General features: G+C 43.7%; 1 protein-coding gene across 1 annotated transcript in view; it reads right to left on the bottom strand.

Annotated features, from left to right (window-relative positions):
• The window catches only part of macrod2 (mono-ADP ribosylhydrolase 2), a gene marked incomplete at its 3' end in the record, with an annotated part of 1144860 nt that overhangs the window by 92401 nt on the left and 1025625 nt on the right, over positions 1–26834 (bottom strand). The window lies entirely within an intron of this gene.

Raw genomic sequence — 26834 nt, 5'->3', positions numbered from 1 at the left:
TCAAAAGGAAATTATCTTAACAGAGAAAAATGTCCTCCTGTGTGCTACCTATATCCCCCCACTAGAATCCCCATACTTTAATGAAGACAGCTTCTCCATCCTGGAGGGGGAAATCAATCATTTCCAGGCCCAGGGACATGTATTAGTCTGTGGCGACCTAAATGCCAGAACTGGACACGAACCTGACACCCTCAGCACACAGGGGGACAAACACCTGCCTGCAGGTGACAGCATTCCCTCCCCCATATGCCCCCCTAGGCACAACTATGACAACATAACCAACAAAAACGGGTCACAACTCCTGCAGCTCTGTCGCACGCTGGGTATGTACATAGTCAATGGTAGGCTTCGAGGGGACTCCTATGGTAGGTACACCTATAGCTCATCTCTTGGCAGTAGCACTGTAGACTACTTTATCACTGACCTCAACCCAGAGTCTCTCAGAGCGTTCACAGTCAGCCCACTGACACCCCTATCAGATCACAGCAAAATTACAGTCTACTTGAACAGAGCAATACTCAATCATGAGGCATCAAAGCCAAAGGAACTGAGTAACATTAAGAAATGCTATAGATGGAAGGAATGCAGTTTGGAAACCTACCAAAAAACAATTAGGCAACAGCAAATCCAATCCCTTTTAGACAACTTCCTGGGTAAAACGTTCCACTGCAATAGTGAAGGTGTAAACTTGGCAGTAGAAAATCTTAACAGTATATTTGACCTCTCAGCTTCCCTATCAAATCTAAAAATCTCAAATAGAAAACCGAAGAAAATGAACAACAATGACAAATGGTTTGATGAAGAATGCAAAAATCTAAGAAATAAATTGAGAAACCTGTCCAACCAAAAACATAGAGACCCGGAAAACCTGAGTCTACGCCTTCACTATGGTGAATCACTAAAACAATACAGAAATACACTACGGAAAAAGAAGGAACAGCTTGTCATAAATCAGCTCAATGTAATTGAAGAATCCATAGACTCTAACCAATTCTGGGAAAATTGGAAAACACTAAACAAACAACAACACGAAGAATTATCTATCCAAAATGGAGATGTATGGGTAAACCACTTCTCCAATCTTTTTGGCTCTATAACAAAGAATAAAGAGCAAAAACATATACATGATCAAATACAAATCCTAGAATCAACTATTAAAGACTACCAGAACCCACTGGATTCTCCAATTACCTTGAATGAGTTACAGGACAAAATAAAAACCCTCCAACCCAAAAAGGCCTGTGGTGTTGATGGTATCCTTAATGAAATGATCAAATATACAGACAACAAATTCCAATTGGCTATACTAAAACTCTTTAACATCGTCCTTAGCTCTGGCATCTTCCCCAATATTTGGAACCAAGGACTGATCACCCCAATCCACAAAAGTGGAGACAAATTTGACCCCAATAACTACCGTGGAATATGCGTCAACAGTAACCTTGGTAAAATACTCTGCATTATCATTAACAGCAGACTCGTACATTTCCTCAATGAACACAATGTACTGAGCAAATGTCAAATTGGCTTTTTACCAAATTACCGTACAACAGACCATGTATTCACCCTACACACCCTAATTGACAACCAAACAAACCAAAACAAAGGCAAAGTCTTCTCATGCTTTGTTGATTTCAAAAAAGCCTTCGACTCAATTTGGCATGAGGGTCTGCTATACAAATTGATGGAAAGTGGTGTTGGGGGTAAAACATCCGACATTATAAAATCCATGTACACAAACAACAAGTGTGCGGTTAAAATTGGCAAAAAACACACATTTCTTCACACAGGGTCGTGGGGTGAGACAGGGATGCAGCTTAAGCCCCACCCTCTTCAACATATATATCAACGAATTGGCGCGGGCACTAGAACAGTCTGCAGCACCCGGTCTCACCCTACTAGAATCCGAAGTCAAATGTCTACTGTTTGCTGATGATCTGGTGCTTCTGTCACCAACCAAGGAGGGCCTACAGCAGCACCTAGATCTTCTGCACAGATTCTGTCAGACCTGGGCCCTGACAGTAAATCTCAGTAAGACCAAAATAATGGTGTTCCAAAAAAGGTCCAGTCGCCAGGACCACAAATTCCATCTAGACACCGTTGCCCTAGAGCACACAAAAAACTATACATACCTCGGCCTAAACATCAGCACCACAGGTAACTTCCACAAAGCTGTGAACGATCTGAGAGACAAGGCAAGAAGGGCATTCTATGCCATCAAAAGGAACATAAATTTCAACATACCAATTAGGATCTGGCTAAAAATACTTGAATCAGTCATAGAGCCCATTGCCCTTTATGGTTGTGAGGTCTGGGGTCCGCTCACCAACCAAGATTTCACAAAATGGGGCAAACACCAAATTGAGACTCTGCATGCAGAATTCTGCAAAAATATCCTCCGTGTACAACGTAGAACACCAAATAATGCATGCAGAGCAGAATTAGGCCGATACCCACTAATTATCAAAATCCAGAAAAGAGCCGTTAAATTCTACAACCACCTAAAAGGAAGCGATTCCCAAACCTTCCATAACAAAGCCATCACCTACAGAGAGATGAACCTGGAGAAGAGTCCCCTAAGCAAGCTGGTCCTAGGGCTCTGTTCACAAACACAAACACACCCCACAGAGCCCCAGGACAACAGCACAATTAGACCCAACCAAATCATGAGAAAACAAAAAGATAATTACTTGACACATTGGAAAGAATTAACAAAAAAACAGAGCAAACTAGAATGCTATTTGGCCCTAAACAGAGAGTACACAGTGGCAGAATACCTGACCACTGTGACTGACCCAAACTTAAGGAAAGCTTTGACTATGTACAGACTCAGTGAGCATAGCCTTGCTATTGAGAAAGGCCGCCGTAGGCAGACATGGCTCTCAAGAGAAGACAGGCTATGTGCACACTGCCCACAAAATGAGGTGGAAACTGAGCTGCACTTCCTAACCTCCTGCCCAATGTATGACCATATTAGAGACACATATTTCCCTCAGATTACACAGATCCACAAAGAATTCGAAAACAAATCCAATTTTGATAAACTCCCATATCTACTGGGTGAAATTCCACAGTGTGCCATCACAGCAGCAAGATTTGTGACCTGTTGCCACAAGAAACAAACACCATTGTAAATACAACCCATATTTATGCTTATTTATTTTAACTTGTGTGCTTTAACCATTTGTACATTGTTACAACACTGTATATATATAATATGACATTTGTAATGTCTTTATTGTTTTGAAACTTCTGTATGTGTAATGTTTACTGTTAATTTGTATTGTTTGTTTCACTTTTGTGTATTGTCTACCTCACTTGCTTTGGCAATGTTAACACATGTTTCCCATGCCAATAAAGCCCCTTGAATTGAATTGAATTGAATTGAATTGATACACACAGGTATCTGATTCAAAGAGGCTGACAACCTTTTTGGCACTCAGACATCCATCCATCTATTAATACTTTCTGGTCTACGCCGCTCTCACTTCGGAGGTAAATGTTAACAGTTTTAATGTAGAATTGTAACATTTTATTTTGCTGGATGTCTTGGGGGAGGCATTGTTAATATAATGTTGGGCTTTCTCTCTCTTTCTCTCAGTCTTACCCCCTCAACCTCGGGAAGAAAATGAAAGAAAGGTTTTATACTCCGTTGAAGTCTAGTCTGTCTGACTAACAGATTGTGGGCAATGTGACAATACGGTCAGATAGTGCTGCATACTGAAATGTCAAAAGCATCCCACAGGAGCTGTAGCTGAGTTCAACTTTTACAAGTGTTTGTGTGTGTGTGTGTGTGTGTGTGTGTGTGTGTGTGTGTGTGTGTGTGTGTGTGTGTGTGTGTGTGTGTGTGTGTGTCTGTGTGTGTGTGTGTGTGTGTGTGTGTGTGTGTGTGTGTGTGTGTGTGTGTGTGTGTGTGTGTGTGTGTGTGTGTGTCTGTGTGTCTGTGTGTCTGTGTGTGTGTGAAAGTGAGTGAGTGTCTGCTACAGGACAGCAGCACCCAAGGAAATCCCATTCTAAAACGGACTGTCCATGCATTTCGCTACACTCGCATTAACATCTGCTAACCATGTGTATGTTACAAATACATTTGATTTGATTCGGCCCTTGATGCCTTGATGAACACACACACACTCACAAACACACACACACACCATTGTAAATACAAGAGAGAGAGAGAGAGAGAGAGAGAGAGAGAGAGAGAGAGAGAGAGAGAGAGAGAGAGAGAGAGAGAGAGAGAGAGAGAGAGAGAGGGAGAGAGAGACAGTCAGAGAGAGAGAGAGAGAGACAGTCAGAGAGAGAGAGAGAGAGAGAGAGAGAGAGAGAGAGAGAGAGAGAGAGAGAGAGAGAGAGAGAGAGAGAGAGAGAGAGAGAGAGAGAGAGAGAGAGAGAGAGAGAGAGAAAGAGACTTCCAAAAAGCATTTGATTTTATTTGGCATACAGAACTGTTCTACAAAGTTATTGAAAGTGGTGTAGGGGGTAAAACATATGACATAATTAAATCAATGTATACTGGCAATACGTGCAGCATTAAAATTGTCAAGAAAATAACAGAATTCAGGGGCGGGGCCTTCACCAGGGTTGCAATCTGAGCCCTGCCCTCTTCAATATTTACATCAACGAATTGGCCACTATTCTAGAAAAATCCTCAACCCCTGGTGTTATTCTCCACAATTCAGAGGTTAAATGTTTACTCTTCGCAGATCACCTATGCCTGCTGTCACCCACAGCACATGGCCTACAGCAGAGCCTGGACCTGCTAGAGCAGTACTGCCAGACCTGGGCCCTGGCAGTAAACACCAAAATGACTAAAATAATGATTTTCCCTTAGAAGATCCAGATATCAGGGAATTAGACCAAAGTTCTCAATTGGTACAATATATAGAGTACTGCACACACTACAATTACTTAGGTTTAAAAATAAGCTCAACTGGACACCTTAATGAGGCAGTGAATGAACTGAGAGAGAAAGCACGCAGGGCATTCTACGCCATTAAAAAACGAATTCAAATTGAAATACCTATAAAAATTTGACTAAAACTAATTGAATGTGTAATTGAACTAATTGCACTTTATGCCAGCGAGATGTGAGGTCCACTTGCAAAACAAGATTTCACCAAATGGGACAAACACCCCATTGAAACCCTGCATGTAGAGTTCTGTAAGATTCTCCTACATGTCCAGAGGAAAACTACAAGCAATGCATGCAGGGCAGAATTAGGCCAATATCAACTTAAAAAAGAGCAATTAAGTTTTTGAAACATCTAAAATACAGTGACCCCCTCTCATATCATTACCAAGCCCTGCAATGCCAAGAGCTGAGCAAAGAAAAGAGTCCCCTCATCCAGCTGGTCCTGGGGCTGAGTTCACAAACCTGTTCTACTAACACACTGAAGCCTCAGGACCAGAACATCCAATCAATCAGAATAAACCAAATTACAACACAGTCAAAACAAAACTACATTGCTTATTGGGAAACACAAGCACAAACACAAAGCAAAATGCAGTGCTATCTGGCCCTAAATCGACAGTACACCGTGGCTAAATATTTGACCGTGGTTACTGATCAAAACCTTAGAAAAACCTTGACAAAGTACAGGCTCAGTGAGCACAGCCTTGCCATTGAGAAGGGTAGACACAGGAAAACCTGGCTCCCTGTAGAGGAAAGGCTGTGCAACCACTGCACAACAGCAGAACCTGAGACGGAGCTGCATTTCCTGACAAAATGTCAAAAATATAAAACAATTAGAGAGTGTCATTTCCCCAAATTTGAAACCCCTATTCAAGGTTTCAAAGACCTCTGATGAGAGTAGGCTACCCGTCCTGTTGGGGGAGGACGCAGAGAGCTGTGGGTTGGAGTCTTAGGTCACTCATGCCTCACACACACATACAAATACAAGACCTGGACCTGAGGGAGAGAAAGAATGAGCAAATGCTTTCTTTCTCTCCATCCCCCCTCCCTCTCTCTCACTCTCTCTCCAGAGATGAGTCTACAGTATGTACTGCATGTGTCCAAATCAGAAAAGACACACAGATCAGAGAATGCCACTGAGAGTTTAACCATGTCTAAACTGCCATTATTGCTAAACGGTAAATGGATGTTCTCTATTTAAAGAAAACGTGAAATTCAACTCAGCAGACTTCAACAGACCTTCAATTTTTCTCTTTCATGGAAAAGTAATTTCACCCTTACTTTGAAACCTTTGCAGTAAAAAGACATGGGCTGCGTCCCAAATGGCACCCTATTCCCTACATAGTACACTACTACTGACCGGGCCAATTGTGCTCTGGTCAAAAGTATTGCACTATATGGAGAACAGGGTGCCATTTGGGACACAAGCATTGATTTTCACCAGACCACTGGCAGAGGATGGATGGACTCACAGACATGGCTCACGGACAACTGTGGTTATGCGTCGTTTAAAAAACTAAATGGACCAAGTTACGTTTACAGTATATGATGTATTATAGTTATATCTTTTCTCTGGATCCCATGTCTCCTCTCCCTCAATGATTACTTATACTTTCTGCCAAAATCCCCAAAAGTCTAAAAGGTCTTCACCAGCCGGCTAACTCTCCACACAGACTGACTCTCATCCTATGATGGTCGTCCACTGCTTCGCTTTGAAGATCCACCCAGAGTCATATAGATCTAGATGAGAGTCATATAGATCTAGATGAGAGTCATATAGTTCTAGATGAGAGTCATATTGTTCTAGATGAGAGTCATATAGTTCTAGATGAGAGTCATATATTTCTAGATGAGAGTCATATAGTTCTAGATGAGAGTCATATAGTTCTAGATGAGAGTCATATAGTTCTAGATGAGAGTCATATAGTTCTAGATGAGAGTCATATAGTTCTAGATGAGAGTCATATAGTTCTCTACCAAGCAGAAATACAGGGTGTACACTTATTATTCAGCAGCACAAAGGTTTCATGTGTACCCCACAGCCTCTCCCATCTGCAACCTGGGAGCCAATCATCTCTCACTCCCCCTTTGGCAACGGTCCGGCAACGGTCGTCCAATCATTGATGAGTAATGAGCAGTCTGGCGACCATGCAGTGATCCCAGCTATCTAATTAGTCTGCCATTAACTTTCCCAACCTCCGCTTCCGATGGATGTGTGTGTGTGTGTGTGTGTGTGTGTGTGTGTGTGTGTGTGTGTGTGTGTGTGTGTGTGTGTGTGTGTGTGTGTGTGTGTGTGTGTGTGTGTGTGTGTGTGTGTGTGTGTGCTTCAGCAGGTCAAAACACCCAACACACACTGGGGTGAGTCAGAACAGAATCCGGGGGCTGTTTACCACAGTTAAGTCAGAGTCACCCCAGTAGGCCCACTAGTCCATGAGCCAGACCTAACATTTGTGAAATTTGGCCCTCTGGCCCAAGGACTAGTACTGGTCATCAAATATACCATCTGTCAATTAGTTTTAAAGGTGCACTATGCAGAAATAATTTCCTGGTTGCTAAAATTTGAATAGTTTGCCTAATTTCACTTTATGTGACTAAACAAGAAAGTATAGTGAGTCATTGTACCATCTAAACCGCTGTGAAACATATATATACTGTATATACATTTTTGGGGGTTGTTACTTTACCCCCTTTTTCGATCTTGTCTCATCGCTGCAATTCCTCAACAGGCTCGGGAGAGGCAAAGCCAGATGCACCAATGTGTCAGAGGAAACACTGTTCAACTGACTACTGAGGTCAGCCTGGAGGTGCCTGACCCACCACAAGGAGTCACTAGAGCGCGATGACCCAAGTAAAGCCCTCCCTGCCAAACCCGGACGACGCTGGGCCCTATGGGACTCCCGATCATGGCCGGTTGTGATACAGCCCGGGATCAAACCCGGGTCTGTAGTGATGCCTCTATCACTGCGATGCAATGCCTTAGAAAGCTGCGCCACTCGGGAGGCCATGAAATATGAGCAAAAATATTGTATTTTCAGCTGTTTGAAGCTGGTGTACAAAATCGCAAGTAATAGACCGGAAAGCATAGAAATAGAGCACATAGAAAAGATCTACCGCTTCTTAGACTTGCTTTCAATGAGAATGACAGATCTATAATACACATTTCTGTGTGAATTTGGTTGGATCGGCCAAAAAGTTACTTATTGCAACTTTAAAGAACATCAGTATTTATTAGTCTTTTAAGTAATATAAGCTTATGTACAGTATATTTCATTTTAGCTAAAAAAATCCCTGGAGGTTGAAGATAGTGTATTAACATCATCTGTAGGCAATATGTGTAGTCAATACTGTTTTGTTAAGAGATTAAACAAATTTGAGGGCGAGAAGTACAAGTGTGCTATTGTCCGTTCATGTATCGCCAAGTGCGCACACATATTAGAGGTTTACAGTGCATTCGGGAAAGTATTCGGACCCCTTGACTTTTTCCACATTTTGTTACGTTACAGCCTTATTATAAAATCAATCTAAAATCAATATCCCATAATGACAAAGAGAAAACATGTTTTTAGATATTTTTGTAAATGTATTACAAATAAAACTGAAATATTACATTGACATAAGTATTCAGACCCAGTACTTTGTTGAAACACCTTTGGCAGTGATTACAGCCTTGAGTCTTCTTGGGTATGATGCTTCAATCTTGTCACACCTGTATTTGGGTAGTTTCTCCCATTCTTCTCTGCAGATCATCTCAAACTCTGTCAGGTTGGATGAGGCGCGTCGCTGCACAGCTATTTTCAGGTCTCTCCAGAGATGTTCGGTCGGGTACAAGTCCGGGCTCTGGCTGGGCCACTCAAGGACATTCAGAGAGTTGTCCCAAAGCCACTCCTACATTGTCTTGGCTGTGTGCTTTGGGTCGTTGTCCTGTTGGAAGGTGAACCTTCGCCCCAGTCTGAGGTCCTGAGTGCTCTGGAGCAGGATTTCATCAAGGATCTCTCTGTACTTTGCTCCGTTCATCTTTCCATCAATCCTGACTAGTCTCCCAGTCCCTGCCGCTGAAACACTTCCCCACAGCATGATGCTGCCACCACCATGCTTCACCGTAGGGACGGTGCCATATTTCCTCCAGACGTGATGCTTGGTATTCAGGCCAAAGAGTTCAATCTTGGTTTCATCAGACCGGAGAATCATGTTTTTCATGGTCTGAGAGTCCTTTAGGTGCCTTTTGGCAAACTCCAAGCGTGGCTTCCGTCTGGCCCCTCTATCATAAAGGCCTGATTGGTGGAGTGCTGCAGAAATGGTTGTCCTTCTGGAAGGTTCTCTGACAGAGCTCCAGAGTTCATCGGGTTTTTGGTCACCTTCCTGACCAAGGCCCTTCTCCCCCGATTGCTCAGTTTGGCCAGGCGGCCAGCTCTAGGAAGAGTCTTGGTGGTTCCAAACTTCTTCCATTTAAGAATGATGGAGGCCACTGTGTTCTTGGGGACCTTCAATGCTGCAGGCATTTTTTGGTACACTTCCCCATATCTGTGCCTCGACACAATCCTGTTTTCACTTTGTCATTATGGGGTATTGTGTGTTGATTGATGAGGATTGCATTTTTTAAATCATCTTTAGAATAAGGCTGTAACGTAACAAAATGTGGAAAAAGTGAAGGCGTCTGAATATTTTCCAAATGCACTGTATGTATCTCTGATTAATCAAGCATATGTTCCGGTGTGTATGGACATGACATACAGGGGTGTGTACTCATAGATGCCAAGGGAAGCCAGGCTTCCCCAAAAAATTTACCACGAAAAAAAGAAAAATCATGGAATTATTTGTCTTTCTGTGTTTCATAAATTTCCTTCAATTCACAAGAGGCTGAATGTATCTCACTGGAGAAAGCATCCGAGCAAGCGAAACAGCGCCCCTCAGTCTCTGTATGTGTAGGCCATCTATCTGATGCTGTTTGGTTCAAAAGAGTATGACATTTTTGCCACCGTAGCATTGAGTGCAAGGGAAGCCAGCAAGCATTTGGGCTCACTTGATTTAAAAAAAGTAGAAAATAATAGCCAATCAGCATTGAGCTAAACTGAGTGAGCTCAACTATGAATGGCCCAGGTGCACCAAAAACAAGTGTCAAAGGAAGCCAGTTTTGACTTGGCGTCACTCCTATCAAATTGCATGTCATTGACAGAAACAACTTGAATTGTTGCATCTCGTTGTGTTGTTGTTGTTGTCCTCTAAAATTGTCCCTTTCCTAAATTATCCATGGATGGAGATAGGGATTTGGACATATGGTTTTACTTAATTCTCCGTACTGGCCAATGATAATATCTCAGATTCTGATCTAACCATAAATGTATACATTGTGCCCCTGACCTGAGAGGATGGAAGTTCAATATGTAGCTAGATGTAACAGGCTAATGTTAACTAGCTAGTGTTGCCCATGAATGGAAGTTAGACTAGCGAGCAAGCATTTTAGCCAGGTAGCCTAGGGCAACAAAACATAAAAGTGTGTACTGTATGACAGAGTGATATACCATTTCATCAACATGAAAGAGAGGAGGATGGCATTGGCATGAGTCAACATGTTTTTCTACTTCCGCAAACGTGCACGCACATACACACACACAGAAATCAGAACCATGGACAGCCACACCATATTTAGCTTACATTGATTGGACTAAATTGTTTTTGGTATCTTTTAGTTGTCACTGTATTAGACTAAGCAGAGGTGATTTGATGATGTTGAAATGTTGAAGTTGAAATGGTGCTGGAATAGTGGAGGCAGCTCCTGTTTTTTTGCAACTTGCAGTAACTCTCTGTGGTTCTAAATCAATAGTTGTTTAGTGGTCCGAAAACGTCAGAAACATGAACTTACTTGACCATGCTGTAGGTCACAGCTGCCCTCCAGTCATGAGCTGCCCTCCAGTCATGAGCTGCCCTCCAGTCATGAGCTGCCCTCCAGTCATGAGCTGCCCTCCAGTCATGAGCCGCCCTCCAGTCATGAGCCGCCCTCCAGTCATGAGCCGCCCTACAGTCATGAGCCGCCCTACAGTCATGAGCCGCCCTACAGTCCGGAGCCGCCCTACAGTCCGGAGCCGCCACCCAGTCCGGAGCTGCCACCCAGTCCGGAGCTGCCATTAGTACAGAGTTGTCCCTCTGTCCTAAGCTACCTCTCTGTCCTGAGCTACCTCTCTGTCCTGAGCTACCTCTCTGTCCTGAGCTACCTCTCTGTCCTGAGCTACCTCTCTGTCCTGAGCTACCTCTCTGTCCTGAGCTACCTCTCTGTCCTGAGCTACCTCTCTGTCCTGAGCTACCTCTCTGGCCTGAGCTACCTCTCGTTCCTGAGTTGTCTCCTCTATGTAGGAGGGGCCTTAGTGAAGGTTCCTGGACCATGGTCGGGGGCGAGGGTCGCCACTCAAAGGACTCTAAGGAGAGGGACAAAGACAGTGGTGGAATGGTGTCCTCGTCCACCGCCGGAGCCGCCACCGCGGACAGATGCCCATCCAGACCCTCCCCTTGAGTTTTAGGGGTGCGCCCGGAGTTCGCACCTTGAGGGGGGGGTTCTGTCACGTTCCTGACCTGTTTTCTGTTGTTTGGTATGTGTTTAATTGGTCAGGGCGTGAGTTTGGGTGGGTAGTCTATGTTATGTGTTTTCTATGTTGGGTTAATGGGTTGCCTGGTATGGCTCTCAATTAGAGGCAGGTGTTTGGCGTTTCCTCTGATTGAGAGCCATATTAAGGTAGGTTGTTTCACATTGTTTGTTGTGGGTGGTTGTCTTCCATGTCTGTGTACGTGCACCACACGGGACTGTTTCGGTTTGTTCGTTCGTTTTATGTAGTCTGTTCCTGTTCATGCGTTCTTCGTGTTTATGTAAGTTCGTTAGTTCAGGTCTGTCTACGTGCGTTTGTTATTTTGTAATTATCAAGTGTATTTCGTGTCAGTGTTCGTCTTGTCAAATAAATCATTATGTATTCATCACCCGCTGCGCCTTGGTCCACTCTCTCACCGAAAGACGACCGTTACAACAGCAGCATGCAGGCAGACTTGTCTCAGGGCCTGTGTGCAGGGCCTGTATGCTCTAGTTGTGCGGGCTCAGGTGTGTGTAATTACGGCCTGTAATAAGGCTTGGATATGGCCCACCCACCTACCCATGGGTCTCCTCTCTCTTCCCCTGCCTGCTCTGTTTTATGGCTATCCATCCCTGTATTATTTCACTCTCCTCTTACTTCATCAATCTCCGGTATACAATACAAAGAACGGTACTGTTTTCGCTGAATCTTTATTAATGTGTATACTGTGTTAACATGTCATATACGTTAGCCTATTGCATATACGATATACAGTAATTCATTCAAATGAATGGATCAATTCCTATTGCAATTGCATTCCATGTGTGTAATTACATTAGGGGCTCTTGGTACCCCCTGGGCCATCTAGGGAGCCCTATTCCTGGGCTAAGTACAGATGTAGGATCTTAATTTGAGCCAGTTTGCTACAGCAGGAATATAATCCTTTAGCAACAGGAAATGTTAATTATTACTGTATGTGGATTATAATTCATGGATATTTTTTATAGGGGTTGATACATTTTTATGTTATTGCAAATCAAGTCTGGAATTGTAAAGAGGAAATTACAAACTTTGGAAGCATTATTAAACCTTGAATAGACGACAAGGTTGCATTTCCTGCTGGGCAGGAACATTTTCATCGACAAAAGAGTAATCAAATTAATATCCTACATCTGTAGGCAGTCATCCCCCTTCTCCCTTTCCAGCTGGAGATATCATGTTGCTAGGTCAACCTGTCCCTAGTATTGTTTGTGACTGCATCAAGAAGGAAAAGCATGTAGCTAGTGCACATGCCGAATAGCTGGCACGTCTGATGCACGCACGCACGCACGCACGCACGCACGCACGCACGCACACACACACACACACACACACACACACACACACACACACACACACACACATCTGACTCTAGCTGGCACGGCTGGCATCGGCCCCAATTTAATTATGGGCATGGGTGCCCAGGCATGACAGCTCATCTGTTAGCCAGGCAGGAGAACACACACACCAAAACTGACACCAGCACACACACACACACTCTGCACGGGGCACCTGGTATGCGATATGGGTCTAAGATAGAGAAGACAAATTAAAAACAGTGTGAGGAATTCACAAGCATGGCAAAAAGAAGAGAACTTTTCCAGTGTAGCTGGTTGTTTTTGGTGACGCTTTATGGGTTCGTTGCAAGGTGGGTCTGCAGTGGACTCAGAGAGAGAGCGTGTGTCTGTGTGTGTCTGTCTGTGTGTGTCTGTGTGTGTCTGTGTGTGTGTCTGTGTGTGTCTGTGTGTGTGTCTGTGTGTGTGTCTGTGTGTGTCTGTGTGTGTCTGTGTGTGTGTCTGTGTGTGCCTGTGTGTGTCTGTGTGTGTGTGTGTCTGTGTGTGTCTGTGTGTGTGTGTCTGTGTGTAGGCAGTTGAGAGAGATTGTTTCCACATCTCATTCCCAGTGCAAATGACTGTGAGACAGCGTAGGTAGTCAGGTTGAACTTTGGCATGACTATTTTAATTAACTCCAGTAATATTCAGAGCTCATTTAGAAGTGGCTTTGCATGAATTAGAGGATAGGGTTCCACTGGTGATACTGATGTAACAGTTTCATTGAGACATCCTACCAGCTGCTCTATCATTATTATGGTACTTGTTTGAGATGATTTCGAACTAAAGGTCCTGCCTTCTCCACTTCTTCTACCAGGGATGGGCAGGCAGACAGCTTCCAGTAGAAGGCTTGACAGACAGTCAGTCAGTACGTCAGTCTATCCGTCAGTCAGTCAATAATGAAGTCAGTCCGTCAGCCAAACAGCCAGCTAGTCAGCCAGCCAGAGATCCAGCCAGCCAGCCAGTCAGTCAGACTAGAGGTGAAGTGGTGGTCAGCGGTGGTATGCTCCTTGCGTTTGACATTGATCGACCCAGTCAGTCTGGCAGGAGCTGCTGCTAGTGTGTGCATGTGTGCATGTGTGCATGTGTGCATGTGTGTGTGTGTGTGTGTGGGTCGCCCTCTGCTCCTCCTGCGGCTGTGCTGAGCAACCATCACATTATCATTTCAAAGAAGATGCCCAGAGAAGGTTAGCCCTTTGAACAAAATGCCCGGGCTCATACATCAAAGGAAGACATTGTGCTTTTAGAACACTATGATAGATGCCACTAAGCTCAGGAGAGAGGACAGAGAAAGTGCTGATGTCTGAAGTCTTGCACTTTTCAAAGCAATACCTTTCTGTTGTACTTTGACTCCTTCTCAAGGGTTTTTAAAACCGTGTACTTGTCTCCTTCTCCATCCTCTCATTTCCTCATTTCTACTGATTGGACTTAATAAGTGAAAACAATATGGAGGAAGTTGGCCCATCACTATGCTGGCTTTTAACCTGGTCAGTTTTTTCAGATCAGTGAAGGATATGAAGGAGAGGAAATGAGGAAAGGAGAGGACAGGGAAAGAGCCTATTTCACAGTGAGAAGGAGTGATAGAAGAAAAAGTCAACGGAGGAGAGCGAAACAAACAACTGCTCTAACAAGAAGACCACTGTTGGTAAATACTAATCTAAGTTCTTCTGGATGGCTGCTCAGCTCACTGTTACTAAATAAACATGATAACAAACTAAAGGGTCTGTGTGTGTGTGTCACCTGGTTAATTCCTCATAGTAAAACATTAAGCTGGATTATTTCATCAGCATATAACTGTACACACACACACACACACACACACACACACACACACACACACACACACACACACACACACACACACACACACACACACACACACACACACACACACACACTCACACACACACACACACACGCACACACACAGTAAAACACTGTATTAAGAAGATTATATACTGTAGCTGCACTGCCGGATTCACAATGTATAAAATATGACAAATCAGCTATCTATATGTTAATAATGTAAACATTGTAATGTATAATGCGCCTCAGTCTTTTCCCGTATGCTAAATGCTGAACAAATTGTTTCCAGTTATCCCCATTCCACCAAGTAAGCCAATGTAGACACAACTGGAGTACAGCTCACTTCAGGCATCAAATGTTTTAGCAGCGCTTTCAGAAATGGTTCTTTCAAATAGAAACAGACAGTATTTGACTTGCTCAGGCTTTGAGCGATCCCTGTTGCTCCCGTCAAGAGGCAGCCAAAGAACTGTAAGATTTGATTTATAAAATAGCTAGTGACATGAATATACAGCCATGAAACACTCACAAAAGCAAATAGTCTAAAGTAAAGCCAGCCCAAACACAATGTCTGCATCCCAAATAGCAGTCTATGGGCCCTGGTCAAAAGTAGTGTACTATAAAGGGAATAGGAGAGAGAGAGAGAGAGACAGAGAGAGAGAGAGAGAGAGAGAGAGAGAGAGAGAGAGAGAGATAGAGAGAGGGAGAGAGACAGGGAGACAGAGAGAGAGACAGAGAGAGAGACAGAGAGAGAGACAGAGAGAGAGACAGAGAGACAGAGAGAGAGAGAGAGAGAGAGAGAGAGAGAGAGAGAGAGAGAGAGAGAGAGAGAGAGAGAGAGAGAGAGAGAGAAAGTCTCTACATGGATATATATATATATATATTTTGGTTCCATCTAATTTGAATATTGTCAATATATGAAGACCAATCTGAAAGCACAGTAACAGCCTAACACAATATAGTGTCCATTTCTACAGTGCGAAACTTTCATTGACTCCCTCTCTCTCTCTCTGGTTAACCCAAGTCTCTCTCTCTAATATATATTTATATATAAATAAATGGTGGGACCAACAGCAATAATAATAGTAGTAGTGGACATGGGATTACCATTAACAACAACTACAACAACAATATTAATCAGAACAACAATACATTAAAGCAACGGCAGTAGACCAGTCTCAACATGACTAAGAAGACACATGACCTGGTATGAAAGACAAAACAAAACAAGATGGGAAATATTATCAACATTACTTTGCACTCTTCACTGGCTGTCTCTCAGGTTGTGGCAGGAGGACACATATTTGGCTCCCAAAACTGCACATTTTGGCTTTTCACCCAATAAATATTTGATTTTTTCTTTATCTTTTATAGTTTCAAATTCTTTGTATTGAATTATAATTTTGGGAAAGAAATATTCTCTTAGGTCTGAGTATTTGTCACAGTGTAATAGGAAATGCAGCTCTGTCTCTGTCTCTGTCTCTGTCTCTGTCTCTGTCTCTGTCTCTGTCTCTGTCTCTGTCTCTCTCTCTCTCTCTCTCTCTCTCTCTCTCTCTCTCTCTCTCTCTCTCTCTCTCTCTCTCTCTCTCTCTCTCTCTCTCTCTCTCTCTCTCTCTCTCTCTCAATTCAATTCAATTCAATTCAATTCAATTCAATTCAATTCGCTTTATTGGCATGACGTAACAATGTACATATTGCCAAAGCTTATTTTGGATATTTACAATATAAAAATAAATAAAATGAGAATCAAAATTGTCAACGGGACAACAGTAACAACAATAACCAAGGGTCAAAATAACCATACATTCAACAATAACAATAAGCATACAGTAGAGTACATGTGCAGGTTGATTGGTCTGTCAGACACTGTCCCTCAACTTATGGCAGGCAGCAATGTAGTGCGCTGCCAACCCACAGCTCTCTACATCCTCCCCCAACAGGATGGGTAGCCTATCCTCATCAGAGAGGTCTTTGAAACCTTGAATAAGGGTTTCAAATTTGGGAAAATGACACTCTCTAATTGTTTTATATTTTTGACATTTTGTCAGGAAATGCAGCTCCGTCTCAGGTTCTGCTGTTGTGCAGTGGTTGCACAGCCTTTCCTCTACAGGGAGCCAGGTTTTCCTGTGTCTACCCTTCTCAATGGCAAGGCTGTGCTCACTGAGCCTGTACTTTGTCAAGGTTTTTCTAAGGTTTTGATCAGTAACCACGGTCAAATATTTAGCCACGGTGTACTGTCGATTTAGGGCCAGATAGCACTGCATTTTGCTTTGTGTTTGTGCTTGTGTTTCCCAATAAGCAATATAGTTTTGTTTTGACTGTGTTGTAATTTGGTTTATCCTGATTGATTGGATGTTCTGGTCCTGAGGCTTCAGTGTGTTAGTAGAACAGGTTTGTGAACTCAGCCCCAGGACCAGCTGGATGAGGGGACTCTTTTCTTTGCTCAGCTCTTGGCATTGCAGGGCTTGGTAATGATATGTGTAACGGCTGTTGTCGGAAGAAGGTGAGGACCAAGGTGCAGCGTGATACGTGTTCATATTATTTATTCGAAACTGAACACTGAATACAAAATAACAAAAGGAATAACCGAAACAGTTCTGACAGGTGCAACAAACACTAAACAGAAAATAACCAGCCACAGCTACCAGTGGGAAAACAGGCTACCTAAGTATGGTTCTCAATCAGAGACAACGATAGACAGCTGCCTCTGATTGGGAACCATACCAGGCCAAAACATAGAAATAAAAAAACCTAGACATACAAACATAGAATGCCCACCCACATCACACCCTGACCAAACAAAAAATAGAAACATACAAAGCAATCTACGGTCAGGGCGTGACAATATGAGAGGGGGTCACTGCATTTTAGATGTTTCAAAAACTTAATTGCTCTTTTTTGAGTTTTTATTATTAGTGGATATTGGCCTAATTCTGCCCTGCATGCATTGTTTGTAGTTTTCCTCTGGACATGTAGGAGTATCTTACAGAACTCAGCATGCAGGGTTTCAATGGGGTGTTTGTCCCATTTGATGAAATCTTTTTATTTGCAAGTGGACCCCACACCTCGCTGCCATAAAGTGCAATTGGTTCAATGACATATTCAATTAGTTTTAGCCAATGTTAATAGGTATTTCAATTTGAATTTGCTTTTTAATGGCGTAGAATGCCCTGCGTGCTTTCTCTCTCAGTTCATTCACTGCCTCATTAAGGTGTCCAGTTGAGCTTATTTTTAAACCTAAGTAATTGTAGTGTGTACAGTACTCTATATATTGTACCAATTGAGAACTTTGGTCTAATTCCCTGAGATCTGGATCTTCTCTGGAAAATCCTTATTTTAGTCATTTTGGGGTCTTTTTGGGCCCAGGTCTGTCAGTACTGCTCTAGCAGGTCCAGGCTCTGCTGTATGCCATGTGCTGTGGGTGACAGCAGGCATAGGTCATCTGCGAAGAGTAGACATGTAACTTCTGAATTGTGGAGACTAACACCAGGGGCTGAGGACTTTTCTAGAATAGTGGCCAATTCGTTAATGTAAATATTGAAGAGTGCAGGGCTCAGATTGCAACCCTGGCGAAGGCCCCGCCCCTGGTTAAAGAATTATTTTATTTTCTTACCAATTTTTATGCTGCACGTATTGCCAGTATACATTGATTTAATTATGTCATATGTTTTACCCACTACACCACCTTCAATAACTTTGTAGAACCAAATATGTATATATATATGTATGCCAAATAGAATCAAATGCTTTTTGGAAGTCAATAAAGCAAGCGTATATTTTGGTATTATTTTGGTTGACATGTTTATCTATCAGGGTGTGTAGGGTGTAAATATGATCAGTTGTGCGATGTTTTGGTATAAATCCAATTTGGCTTTTACTCAAGACATTGTGCTTATTAAGGAAGTTTAAGGAAGTTTTTTCTTACATTGATAATACTACAGAAAACCTTCCCCAGGTTACTGTTCACAGAAATGCCTCTGTAATTGTTTGGGTCAAATTTGTCTCCGTTCTTAAAGTTCGGGGTTATGAGTCCTTGATTCCAGATGCCAGGGAAATAACCTACACTCAGGATCAAATTAAACAGTTTTAATATAGCCAATTGAAATTTTGCACTCGTGAGTTTGAGCATCTCATTTAGGATCTAATTTCATCTCATTCTCTCTCACCCTGTCTCTATGTCTCTGTCTGTCTCGCTCTCTGTGTTTGTTTCTCTCTGTCCTGCAACAACTGTTTGACATTGAACTTTGTCCAAGGTTACTAGCCTGGCTCCACAGCTACACCACAGGAAGAAGACAGAGGGTGATGGTTACTATCCTGGCTCCACAGCTACACCACAGGAAGAAGGCAATAACTGTCCGGAACTGCCAGACTCCTGTCCGGAGCTGCCAGACTCCTGTCCGGAGCTGCGAGCTGCCAGACTCCTGTCCGGAGCTGCCAGACTCCTGTCCGGAGCTGCCAGAGTCTCCCGCCTGTCCGGAGCTGCCACAGTCTCCCTCCTGTCTGGAGCTGCCAGAGTCTCCCTCCTGTCCGGAGCTGCCAGAGTCTCCCTCCAGCCCGGAGCTGCCAGAGTCTCCCTCCAGCCCGGAACTGCCAGAGTCTCCCTCCAGCCCGGAGCTGCCAGAGTCTCCCTCCAGCCCGGAGCTGCCAGAGTCTCCCTCCAGCCCGGAGCTGCCAGAGTCTCCCTCCAGCCCGGGGCCCGCTACGAGGGTCCCCAGTCCGGGGTCGGCGGCGAGGGTCCCCGTCCCTCGCCAGAGCCGCCACCGCGGAGAAATGCCCACCTAGACCCTCCCCTATATGTTCAGGTATTGCGGCCGGAGTCCGCACCTTTGGCGGGGGGGGGGGGGGGGGGGGGGGGTACTGTCACGCCCTGACCGTAGAGAGCGTTTTATGTCTCTATTTTGGTTTGGTCAGGGTGTGATTTGGGTGGGCAGTCTATGTTCTATGTTCTATGATTTTCTATTTCTATGTGTTTGGCCGGGTGTGGTTCTCAATCAGAGGCAGCTGTCTATCGTTGTCTCTGATTGAGAACCATACTTAGGTAGCCTTTTCCCACCTGTGTTTTGTGGGTAATTATTTTCCATGTGTGTTTGTGTGCACCTCGGTTGCGTCACGTTCTTTGCTGTTTACCTGTTTGTTTTTTGATTGTTTCGGTTTCACTTTATTAAAAGATGTGGAACTACATGCACGCTGCGCCTTGGTCGATCTATGACAAGGAGTTTGAGGATAGCGAGCGTGACATGTCCTGTACAACTGGCCTGTACAACTGTCCTGTATAATTGTCCTGTATAATTGTCCTGTATAAATGTCCTGTATAATTGTCTGTACGAACTGCCACTGTAAAATAACTCTCGCTCTTAAATGGTTTTCCCGAAAATTTAATTTTTTACAATCACATTTTAACATTTCAATTTTCATCATGAAAAATGTCCTGTAATATTTCAAGCGTTGTGTATTCTATTTCTGTCATGTATTATGTGTTATGGATTTTAAATGAGTGTTTTGCAATTCTTAGTAATGTCAATTCTGCATTTCAGTTTTATCTGCGAGCAAGAATAAATACATTAAAACTCTTTCTCTCTCTCTGTCTCTCTCTTTCTCTCTGTCTCTCTCTGTCTCTCTCTCTGTCTCTCTTTCTCTGTCTCTCTGTCTCTCTTTCTCTCTGTCTCTCTCTGTCTCTCTTTCTCTTTCTCTCTCTTTCTCTCTGTCTCTCTCTGTGTCTCTTTCTCTTTGTCTCTCTCTCTCTCTCTTTCTCTCTCTCTCTCTCTCTCTCTCTCTGCCTCTCTCTCTCTCACATATCTTCTCTTTGTCACAGATAGAACAGTAGTAACCCTTCCTGACTGTCACATCCACTGATCGTCTCAGCTTCCCTGTCTTTATAGGTCAGTGGATTCGCTCAATACTACAGTAGATCTGTGTAGGACACAGATAGGGGGATATGAAGCTGTTTAGTCTTCCTATAGGTTGTATGAGCTGGCACATCCTGGTTTGCCCTGGCAGTGGGGCAAGTTTAAGACCTGTGCCTCGTGCCAATCCACACACAGCTTAGTTTATTGGTCAGGTACCATGTACAACATTGCAACACATTAACACTACAGGGCTAAGTATGGCCTGGCACACCCTGGCATTGGGCTAACATGCAGGATGGACCTGTGACCCGTCTAAGACCTGTGATCTTCACCAATACACACACCATTTTTCACTTATTGACCATGCAAAACAAATATAGCACCATCTTTATCACAGCTACACAGTAAATATCCATCTACACGGTCCATTATGGCCTGGCATGGGCCTGGCATGGGCCTGGCATGTACTGTAGATACAATGCACCAGTCTAAGACCTGTGCCCTTCACCAACCAACACAACACTTTTTACATTTACTGTATATGTCAGGGACCCAGCAAAACACATATTGCAGCAGAGTTAGCTATATATCTAATTCCATCTGCTATCCCTGGAGAATAGCATGACATCTAGCCCTGGCATTGCTTGGTATGGTTGGCATCATGAGTTGGCGAGATGCAGAGTAGGATGTACAAGTGTAAGACCTGTGCTTTTCGCTAACCCACACACAGATGTATGTTTACTTATCAGGGACCACAAGAAACACATACTGCAACAAATTAGCTATTTAGCTACATAGCATATTTCAACAGTCCCTGGAGTTTATGGCCTGGCACGGTCTGGCATAGATTGGCATGGCCTGACATAAGACCTGTGCCCCTCGCCATCTTGCACATGGAGATTTTGTTAGTGTATTTGTCAGGGAACATGCACAACACACATTTGACGCCTGTAGTCCCTGGCATGCCAGAAGACTGACATGAGCTGGCACTGGGGGGTTATGCAGAGAGGATTTACCAGCCCCTCGCCAACCCACACACAGCGACAAGAATGGAGATTTGATTTGTTGATTTGTCAGGGACCATATACAAAAGATATTCAGCTACAATGTCATTTCCATGCAGTCCCTGGAGTGTGGCCTGGTAAGGACTGCAGAGAAGATGTACCAGCCAACAGTAAGATCTGTGCCCCTCGCCAACTTGCACACAGAAACAGGAATGGAGATTTGATTAGTATATTTTTCAGGTATCATACACAACAGATTTATCCAATTTCCATACAGTCCCTGGAGTATGCCTGGCATAGATTTGCACGGTTGGCATATGTTAGGGGTATGTAGAGAATGTAATACCTGTGCCCCTTGCCAACCCCAACAGTGACAGGAATGGTGATGCACTCATTATCTCATGGACTGACTGACTGTCATGTGCTCTCTCTCTCTCTCTCTCTCTCTCTCTCTCTCTCTCTCTCTCTCTCTCGCTCGCTTTCTATTTCCTCTCTCTCTGTCTCTCGCTCTCTCCTCTCTCTCCTATCTCTCTCTCTCTCTATTGCTCTCTCTCTCCTATCTCTCTCTCTCTTTGTCTATGTCTCTCTCACCCTCTCTCTCTCCCTCCCTATGTCTGATGCCATGCTACCTCCCTGAGCTGGTGATGGATGATGATAAAACAGATGAGTGAGAGATGGTGCGTGTGTGTGTGTGAGCATGTGCACCTGTAAGTGTGTGTGTGTCCTCCCTCAATAAACAGGAATGCTAATGTTTTTTAGTTCAAATAAGTTTTTAGTCCCAATGAGCTGTTTCTGTTACTGCCTCCTAGCCTTTTTTCCATCAGGTCAGAGCAGAGAACTGATTATAAATTATAAACCACTCCATTTACATGTCTTTCCGTCTCTAAATCTATTAGCCTACTCCGTTACTGCAGCCCGGTATCAGTTTATATACGTCACATTTGACGTTTCTCCAATCTGGGCCCCAACACACTATCAAAACAGACACACAGGATGACAGGCAGGCAGGTATGCAGGCAGGGAAACACTCACTCACTTACACACACAGACACACTCACACAGACACACACACACACACAAACACACTAACATAAGTTCAACATGCCACACAAGCATGAGGAAATTACTTGAGGAAATGGATGAACCATTCGCCCCACAGGTACTTTGCATTAAGACTCCTATTCTTCATTTAAATGGGGTCATCTGATCTCGATCACGTTTCCCTTCTACAGAGCTAATGGTCTAACCAACTGGCTCTGCCGCGGCTTTGATAGTGTGCCGACACATGCGCACACACATACAAAACAATCTCATTGCTGGACATAAGACTAGTCTGCAGACACCAGAGTTGGCAACACACCTCTTATCATGTAAGTGTTTCATTAAAGTTCTGTTTGCTTTGCAAGTCCCACTAGCTAAACTATAACATGATGAGTGTTACCTAGTCTGGGAGATATGTATAGGCTACTCACACTGTCTCTGTGAAATAATCAGTCAAATGGAAATAGGAGTGCCAAGAGGAGTTCTCTATATTGAACATTCTTTCCATAAAAAGGAAATATGAAATATCCCTGATGATCTTCGTTTCCACATAAAGATTGACACAATAATAGACATGATGATAGATTTACACACTCCTACACCAGAGGAGAATAAAGAAAATCTGGCCCCAAAGTACCATTCCAGATGTCTCTGTGTCAGTTTGACATCAAACAGAGGAGTTTAAAACAGAGGTGCCTTTTGACAGAACTCTACTCTGGACATAACTGGAATGACGATCTGACGGGGTTCTTGGTGAAGTGCGTCAAATATGGGTGTGTGTGTGTGTCTGTTAGTAAGGGGGCCGTATTCTAAAATAGACCATTGCTGTGCAACAAATGTGAACACCTAGAGTTTACTAAACGGCATTGGCACTTGGATTGGAACCGGTGCTGTGGTCAGATGACATGAAAACAGAGCTCTTTGGCCACGCACAACCAGCGGTGGCTTTGGCGTCGAAAAGAACTCCATACCTTCTGTAAAATATGGTGGTGGATCTTTGATGTTATGGGGCTGTTTTGCTTGCACTGGTCATGAGGCTCTTGTTAAGGTCAATGGCATCATCAACTTTACCAAGTACCAGGACATTTTAGCCCAAAACCTGGTTGTCTCTGCCAGGATGCTGAAACTTGCAGCAAGACAATAACCCCAAGCACACATCAAAATGTACAAATACATTTTTAATTGACCACAAAATCAACATTTTGCAATGGCCATCTCAGTCTCCTGACCTGAAACCCATTGAAAGCCTGTGGTTTGCAGTCCATAGGCGCAGACGAAGGATATCAAGGATCTGGAAAGATGTGTGTTCTCCAATCATTTCAACCCATATCTTTTTTAGATTTGTTTTATTACTTGTTTAAACCAAATCTATTTCTCTGAGCAATTGTATTAGTATGCTGGCTTAAGAGGGTGTGAACGATGCTGAATGGGTGTAGACAAAAAAGAGCTCTCCAGTAGGTACCAAAACATTCGAGGGCCATTTTTTTCAAAAGTGAGGTTAGTTTATTCTTCAAGTTTATTCTTCAAAGAATAATTACTTTCCCATTGTTCCTCAACTGTAGTGTATGATGTACCATTTTGAGTCTCTACTCTTATCCAATGCAACAACAAAAAAACATTTCAAATTTTGCTACATAAGACCGAATCGAGATGGTGGGTAACATATATTTATTTTCTGTGAACAATCAATAATCCGCTTGGGCTAGCTGACCCACGGGAGTCAAGACAGAGCCGTCACTGCACCTAAGGTAAGGTTACTGCCTCCTGAGCACAAACGCAAAATTCTCATATAGATGCAGATTTTAAATCAGGTTACAGAGCAGTTAACTAGGCCTACGACCCTTAGACTTAGCAAGTGCAACAATATTAGCAGGCTAGATAATCGGTCTTGTAATAGGAAATGGGATGACATTTGGGACAATTAAACGGTCTGAATGTACAATAAAAAGCCTCAAGGATCAGTATCTGTTCAATAACTGGAATTAGAGGCTCTTATCAAATCAGATCCGCTTGTTTTGGCGGTGTCAAAGGGGGAACGGCTACACAGCTGTCAAATCCACAATCGGCTCCTGGCATTATACCTAAAGCGGACATTACCATTGGCTGCATGAAGTCGCATTAACAGAAATCCCATACAGCCTTGTTTCCAAGTTTGAATACTGGAATGTGAGAGGTAATCTACACCTCAATTAGGATGGTAGAAAACCATATTATTTAGTTGAATGATTTTTCAATTTGATTGTTATTATTTCTATATACACTTTCTAGTTCTGAACTTCTAACGCCATTGGGATGGGTGTGGCTTTGTGATAATGATTGCAAGTGCAGCTGCTCACTGATTTGGCAGTTCTACCTCTGACACGGCAAAAACATCCGCTATGCGGGTGTCTGCTATCGCCGGTTAACGCTTGATTTGATTGAATCTCTAAATGTGAGATTCAGGTTCAGAGCATAACCAGCACTTCTCTCTATCATAGCATTTCATAGAAAGAAATGGAGAGAGATGCCAATTCAGAGTATAATACCAGCCCTGCAAGGCCTTTCTGTAGGAACAGAGTCGTATTACTTACTACAAGTGCATGTAGAGGAAGAAAGATATGGAGAGGAAGAGAGATGGAGAGAGGAAGAGAGATGGAACAGGGGGATGCTGTATTTTCAATGTGGCAGCGACGGTACATTAGCCCAAGGTGCTGAGGTGTCGTTTATGTCCTACATGATGGACGGCCATATAGTAGCAGCACCATATAACTGTGTTTCCGTGTTTCCATGTGTGTGTGTGTGTGTGTGTGTGTGTGTGTGTGTGTGTGTGTGTGTGTGTGTGTGTGTGTGTGTGTGTGTGTGTGTGTGTGTGTGTGTGTGTGTGTGTGTGTGTGTGTGTGTGTGTGGTAGTTAGAAGCTAGCCGACAATGCAGGCAGGCAGGTTTCAGGAGGAAGCTTTCAAGAGACCGAGGGAGAGGGTAAACTGTGTTAGAAATGTGGCAGACATCAGTTGTATAAAGTGAGAACCTGGACTGAGACAGACCTATTGATCCCAGAGTTCCTGCATGGGATAGTCGCTGAGAACCTGGACTGAGACAGACCTATTGATCCCAGAGTTCCTGCATGGGATAGTCGCTGAGAACCTGGACTGAGACAGACCTATCGATCCCAGAGTTCCTGCATGGGATAGTCGCTGAGAACCTGGACTGAGACAGACCTATCGATCCCAGAGTTCCTGCATGGGATAGTCGCTGAGAACCTGGACTGAGACAGACCTATCGATCCCAGAGTTCCTGCATGGGATAGTCGCTGAGAATCTGGACTGAGACAGACCTATCAATCCCAGAGTTCCTGCATGGGATAGTCGCTGAGAATCTGGACTGAGACAGACCTATCGATCCCAGAGTTCCTGCATGGGATAGTCGCTGAGAATCTGGACTGAGACAGACCTATCGATCCCAGAGTTCCTACATGGGATAGTCGCTGAGAATCTGGACTGAGACAGACCTATCGATCCCAGAGTTCCTGCATGGGATAGTCGCTGAGAATCTGGACTGAGACAGACCTATCGATCCCAGAGTTCCTGCATGGGATAGTCGCTGAGAATCTGGACTGAGACAGACCTATTGATCCCAGAGTTCCTGCATGGGATAGTCGCTGAGAATCTGGACTGAGACAGACCTATTGATCCCAGAGTTCCTGCATGGGATAGTCGCTGAGAATCTGGACTGAGACAGACCTATCGATCCCAGAGTTCCTGCATGGGATATTTGCTGAGAATCTGGAGGGGTGGAGAAACACAGTTCACATATACAGTACACACACACGTACACTATTTATCTATCTCTCTGCCTTCCATCCCCCAGTGGTTAGTCAGAGTCCTAGCGACATGTCCCTAATGCGACAACAGTGCTACTGAGGCCACAGTAATTAAAACGTCTCTTTCTGTCTGCATTAACAAAAACAAAGAGGTTTGGAACAACACACTGTATTAAAGGCTTGATGTACAAGTAGGTCTCGCTACATGACTAGCTACCGCTGGGGGATAAAAGAGAGGAGTTTTTATTCCTGTTGGTAACTATAAAAAACAAGGAGGACATCGTCTGCATCCCATATGGCACCCTAGTCCCTATATAGAGCCCATAGGGCCCTGGTCAAAAGTATTGCACTATATAGGGAATAGGGTGCCATTTGGGACACAGACGTTGACTATATCCAAAGTAATGCGTACTGGGTACTAATTAATGTTCTTGATAAATACACACCGTTAAGGACATGTCTAGGGACTCATTAGAGGAATGGAGGGAAAGTCGCTAGTCGCTCAGCGA

Source organism: Salvelinus namaycush, chromosome 4, assembly GCF_016432855.1.
Source record: "Salvelinus namaycush isolate Seneca chromosome 4, SaNama_1.0, whole genome shotgun sequence".
Taxonomy (NCBI): Eukaryota; Metazoa; Chordata; class Actinopteri; order Salmoniformes; family Salmonidae; genus Salvelinus; species Salvelinus namaycush.
Note: the sequence above shows the minus strand (reverse complement) of the source record. Positions and strands in the feature narration are given on the sequence as shown.